The following is a 6,000-nucleotide window of genomic DNA, read 5'->3' as shown; positions in this document are numbered from 1 at the left end:
AAAAAAAAGAGTTTTAATTCTTTTCATTTCATTGCAGTGAACTTTTTTTTTTTACATGTTTATATGCATTGAATTAAGGCAGTCCTTTCATTTGGGCTGCCAATTTCTACCAATGGGACAGAAACCAAACCTGCACCTTAACCTTGTGCATTACAATGCATGGTATGTGCTTGTAGTGCTCTGCAGTGCAGGTTCATCAAAGCTGAATCTACAAGAATCGCAAAGTACCATGCAGACTACTTTGTTATAGAGATAGGTATGGAAAACCTGTGTTTTACCAGGTGCATTACTGCAACACAATATTGTGGAGATAGGCTAAAGGTTTGTTTGCTTTCCTGTAAATCTGTATAATGTCCCCTTTAGAAACTTAAAGTGGAACTTCACTTTAACCACTTGCCGACTGCCGCACGACTATTTACGTCGGCAGTCAGACCCTCACAGGCAAAGTGACGTAGATCTACGTCGCTAGCCTGTGAGGGTCTAGGGAGCGAGCGCCCCCGCGTGGTCACGGACACCCCCCCCCCCCCGCGCGCGTGTGACCGGCGGACCCGATGTCCGCCGGTCACTCGCGATCGTCGCTGCAGAGGGAGAAAGTCAGGCGGCTGATGTAAACAAGCCGCCTGTCATTCTCCCCTGTGTAGGAATAGTGATCATACGGTTCTACTATGTAGGACCGTTGATCACTGTTCCTACAGCTCAAGCCACAGCCAATCACAGTTAGAATCACGCCCCTAGGGACACACACAGCCACACGCTCTCAAAAAAGTTAACCCCTTCACTGCCAGTGTAATTTTACAGTAACCGTGCATATGTATAGCACTGATTACTGTAGAAATGTCACTGGTAACCCCAAAAGTGTCAAAAATGTCATTCAAGGGTCCGATCTGTCCGCCGCAATTTCGCAGTACCGCAAAAAAAAAAATCGAAGATCGCCGCCATTACGCGTTAAAAAAAAACAACAAAAATGACAAAAATCTTTCCCTTTGTTAGTAAACGCGATAACTTTTGCACAAACCAATCAAAATACGCTTTTTGCAATTTTTTTTTACCAAACATATGTAGCATAAAACAAATTGGCCGAAAATGTTAAAAAAGTTAGATTTTTACATTTTTTTTGGGGAATTTCATATAAAAAAATGTGAAAAATATTGCTATTTTTTGCAAAATTGACGCTCTTTTTTTGTTTATAGCGCATGATCAAAAAATCGCACAGGTGATCAAATAACACCAAAAGAAAGCTCTGTTTGTGGGAAAAAAAGGATGTCAAATTAGTTTAGGTACAGCGTCGCACAACCGCGCAATTGTCCGTTAAAGTCACTCAGTGCCGAATCGCAAAGTAGGCCCTGGTCAGGAAGGGGGTAAAATCTTCCGGGGCTTAAGTGGTTAAAGTGAAAGTTCCACTAATCCTCCTCCTACCCCCTTCCTCTACCATTATTGGTATTTTTTTTTTTCTGGGAGCGGGTACCTTTTTCTGACAGGTACCTGCTCCTACTTCTGCATTTCTCGACGTGTCCCAGGAGGCTGTGGAACCAGTCTGAAAGCGCAGCACATCTAATGCTTGTGCAGTGGGGAGACACCTACGTAACAGTAGGAAGACGCAGCTGGCTTCCCATAGTCAAGATGGCAAGAAGACTGGCGAAGAAGCAGCCTGGGTGTAGACAGATAGTGGGGTGGACTTCTTGGCTAATAAGCGCTGTCTTCCCACAGTCGGTTCTCACTACTGCAGCAGGTCCTCGGCACCTCCATCCTGGATATGGGCAATATCCTGAGGAACCACAGTCGGCAGCTCACTGCGCATGAGTGAGCTTGCATGGCACTCTGTGAATGGCCCTGCAGCCTCCTGGGACATGGGACGTGTCCCAAGAGGCTGCAGATGGAGAAGGGGCGGGGCATAATCCTTGCCTAGGCGAGGATAGCAAAAATGGGAGCGGGTACCAGTAAAAATCAATACCCTCCAGAATAAGAAAAAAAAAAAACTTGTAAAGCTGGGCATAGATGGTTTGAATCTTGGCCAGTTTAGTAGGGACAGGCAGAGATTAAACCCATCTATGGGCAGGCTGATTCTACCCAAGTTTATCCATCAATTGACTTATGTACAACCAGCATGTCAGATTTGTAGCGTGTTCTCCCGGCAGGGACGGCTCCTCCCTCTGACTGTGTTGATGGGGAAATCAATTGATTTTCTTTCCTGCAACCCGTGGCAAGCAATGGTTCTTCACTTCTTTTTTTTTTTTTTTAATGATATTTTTATTGAAATTTTTCTTTACAAGAAAAAGCAATAACAAACATAAAATTGATAGCATTGTAGGTAACAAGACAGCGCTCACCATATAAAGTAAAGGAATTGTCCACCAAACTATATGAAGGAGCAAGGCAGCCTACGGGGGGAGGGGGGGGATAGTAGGAAGGCAGGAATCTATACCTAGACCCCTGAAGGGCCAAGGGGATGACCTTAAGCTGTGTTTTGTAAAAAGTAATACTCAGAAATCTAAATCCAAATATAAATTTAGCCATGTAAACAAAATAACCGTTTTCTCACGGAGGAAGCTAAAGGGAGAAAACCAATCAAAACTAGAGATCTGGAAATCTAGTTTAGTGCAATTAAAACAGAAATCACAAACCTCCCCACTTCTGACCCCTGAAGAAAGGCCTGCGTGCCTGAAACGCATCGGGTGGGAGGATTTCCCTCAAGATGCCAACATGTACCATTGAGTATATGAATCACAATCTCTCTTGAAGATTACACCCATACACATTTTCTGTACAATACATGTGACCTATTAGATCTATGTAAGATCGATTTTAATTTTTGTGTAATAAAACGATATAATTTTTACCTACTTGTGGAAGTGTGTTTGCCGTTAAAGTCCCACACCCTAGGGGGACCCCCCACTCTGCAAGTGCAATTAAAACAACCTATGCTCTAGACATGTACGTTAGAAATATCACATTGAGAAGAATAACGAGGCCTGAAGTCTTCTGACTACTAACGAGTAGTTAGGAGAAAAGGGTAGAAGGGGAGTAGGGAGGAAGGGGTAAAGGGTGGAAGAGATAGGACAAGTCACTCCTCCCGACTCTGTCAAAGTATACCAAGAGAATTGGATGTGTCAGCCTTTCGGTACCAGTCCGTATAGCGGAAAGAAGACATAAAAGTGCAGTTATTTCCATGCTGGAGAAAAAATACTCATTAAAATTCTGACAACGAGAAAATTTTTTTGGGTGGGAGCATAGTTTTGGATTTCGGTGTCCAATTTCTCCTTGAAAAGAAGATCTATTAGGTCTTTGCATGCTTTACTTCGAAACCGTGGGGGAGGTTGAGACAATCCAAGTTTTCATAATGGCCCTCTTGGCAGCAAGTAGGCATATGTAAGTCTAAGGTGAGTTAATAGCTGTGTCATGCCGGTCACGGGTATTAGATTGGAGGGGATTTTCACAGCTGATAAGGTAAAGGAGGGGGACTTGGGAGTGTTCTTTCCAGAGATGTTGGTGAGATAGATGGATATTTGGTCCCAAAAAAGTCTGCAATAGATGGGCATTCCCAAAGCCTGTGTAGTAAAGAAGGTTTATGAAGGCCACACTTAGGACATTGGAGATGAAAAGGCCTATTTTTGTCAGAAGAGGTGAACGGGGCATAGGCTCTATGTACAATTTTGAATTGAATTTCCCTCCAATTTTCGTTAATCATATGCTTGCAAGTCCTGAGGTATCCACGTATGATCTGTTCATTGATAAAAGGGTCAGGGAAGTCTTTATTCCACGAGGTTGTAAGGTTTTTTTCCAGGAGAAGAAGATGGAGTAGGAGCGTAGTTGAATAAGGTCATCAAGAAGCGAGGGAGAAAATCTCTTGGGCTTTGATGGGCATTTCGATTGAACAAAGGCAATGGACTGGTTATAGTAAAATCTATTGCGAGATGGTAAGCTGAATTTTGTCATAACCTCTGTAAATGGAAGAGGAGTTCCAGAATCAGGGTTAAACAATTGCACAGCTAGTATAAGTGAATGGTCCTTCCAAAGATTATAGGCTGTGTAATTAGAGCTTTGAGGAAACATGGGGTCTCCATGTATGGGGAGAAGTCTTGATACGAAAGGTGAAAGTTTGAGATTTTTCCTGATCTCTCTCCAGATGATAACTGTATCTCTGAAAAGTATGTTGTTACGAAGATGTCAGGGTAGAGACGACTAAGAAGAGTGGAGTAGGGCATTCAATGTGTATGGGGACACGCAGTCCATTTCCAGTTTTTAAATTTGTGTATTTTGAAGAAGAAGAAAGCCAGTCTAGACAATATCTAGCTAAACAAGCCAGGTTATACAATCGAATGTCTGGGAGACCTGCACCACCTTTGCTCCTGGGGAGACATAATTTCAAGAGAGATATGCGGACCTGCCACCGTCCCAGAGAAAAGTTCTAAAAGATTTATTTAGGACTTGAATATATTTGTGTTTTAATAATAAAGGTAGTGTCTGTAGTGGATAGAGCAGCCGTGGGAAAGTAACCATTTTAATATATATTTGTGTTTTAATAATAAAGGTAGTGTCTGTAGTGGATAGAGCAGCCGTGGGAAAGTAACCATTTTAACCACTTAAGCCCCAGCCCTATTTCGGACACTTTTTGTTTACAAGTTAAAACCAGTATTTTTTCCTAGAAAACTACTTAGAACCCCCAAACATTATGTATATTTTTTTAGAAAAGACTCTGGAGAATAAAATGTCGGTCATTGCAAAACTTTTTGTCAAGCGGTATTTGCGCAGCGGTCTTTAAAACGCCATTTTTTTGGAAAAAAATTGAAAAATCACATTTCACTGCATTTAAAAAATACTAAACAGTAAAGTTAGCCCATTTTTTTTTGTATATTGTGAAAGATGATGTCACGCCGAGTAAATAGATACCCAACATGTTACGGTTTAAAATTGCGCCCCCCCCGTGGGATGGCGACAAACTACGGTCAATAGAGATCTCAATCTGCGACGCTTTAAATTTATTTAACGTTTACCAGTTTAGAGGTAGAGTGTAGCTCTTTTTTTTAAATTATTGCGCATGCTCTGGCGATCGCGGCGATACCTCACATGTGGGGTTTGAACAGCGATTTCATTCGCGGCTCGACTTGCGTATACGTTTTTTTTGTGCGCGAGCTAACGGTGACGGGGGCGGCGAAATTTTTTTTTTTTTTTTCCTATTTATTTTTTATTTTTTTTTAAACTTTATTACAGGTTTTTTAAAAAAAAAAAAAATCTGATCACTTTTATTGCTGTCACAAGCAATGTAAACATCCCTTGTGACAGCAATATGCAGTGACAGGTACTCTTTATGGAGGGATCGGGGGTCTAAAAGACCCTAGACCCCTCCACTACACTTCCCTGTATGCAAAACGCCGAAAACGGCATTTTTGCATACAGCCGTTTTTTAAATTTGCCGCCTTTTGCAGCACAGTAACCCGGAAGTGACGTCATGGACGCCGCCTCCGGGTTACGTCATCGGAGTCCCGATCGATGCCGTTTCCGGCATTCATCGGGACTCTATCCAGCCGGCAGACATGCCGGCTGGGTGCTCGGGGCTACCGGTGGGACGGGAGCCCCGGGCAAAGCCACGGAAGGCGGCGGGAGGGGGGGGCGTCCCCTCCCGCCCCCCCGGGTAACGATCGAGCGGCTCCCGAGCCGCATCGGTCGTTACCGACGGAAAGCCGACCGTCGGCTTCAAACCACGGTACCGGGATGATGCCTCTAACTAGAGGCATCATCCCGGTATAAACCCGAAAAGTGTACCGACGTATCGGTACGTTACTATGCGGTAAGTGGTTAAGAAGATGGCGTCTACCGAGGAGCGAAAGGGGCAGGGATTTCCAGGTCTCTAGATCTTTCCTTATTTTAGTAAACAAAGGGGGGTAGTTATATAGAGCTTATATAGAGAGGAGGGATCCCTGCTAATTTTAATTCCAAGAAATTAATAGATTGGGTGGCAATAGAAAAATAAAGTGAGGAGGCAAAGTCAGTAGAGGAGCTGGG

The sequence above is a fragment of the Pelophylax lessonae genome (genome assembly GCF_965119305.1).
Source record: "Pelophylax lessonae genome assembly, chromosome: 7".
Taxonomy (NCBI): Eukaryota; Metazoa; Chordata; class Amphibia; order Anura; family Ranidae; genus Pelophylax; species Pelophylax lessonae.
Note: the sequence above shows the minus strand (reverse complement) of the source record.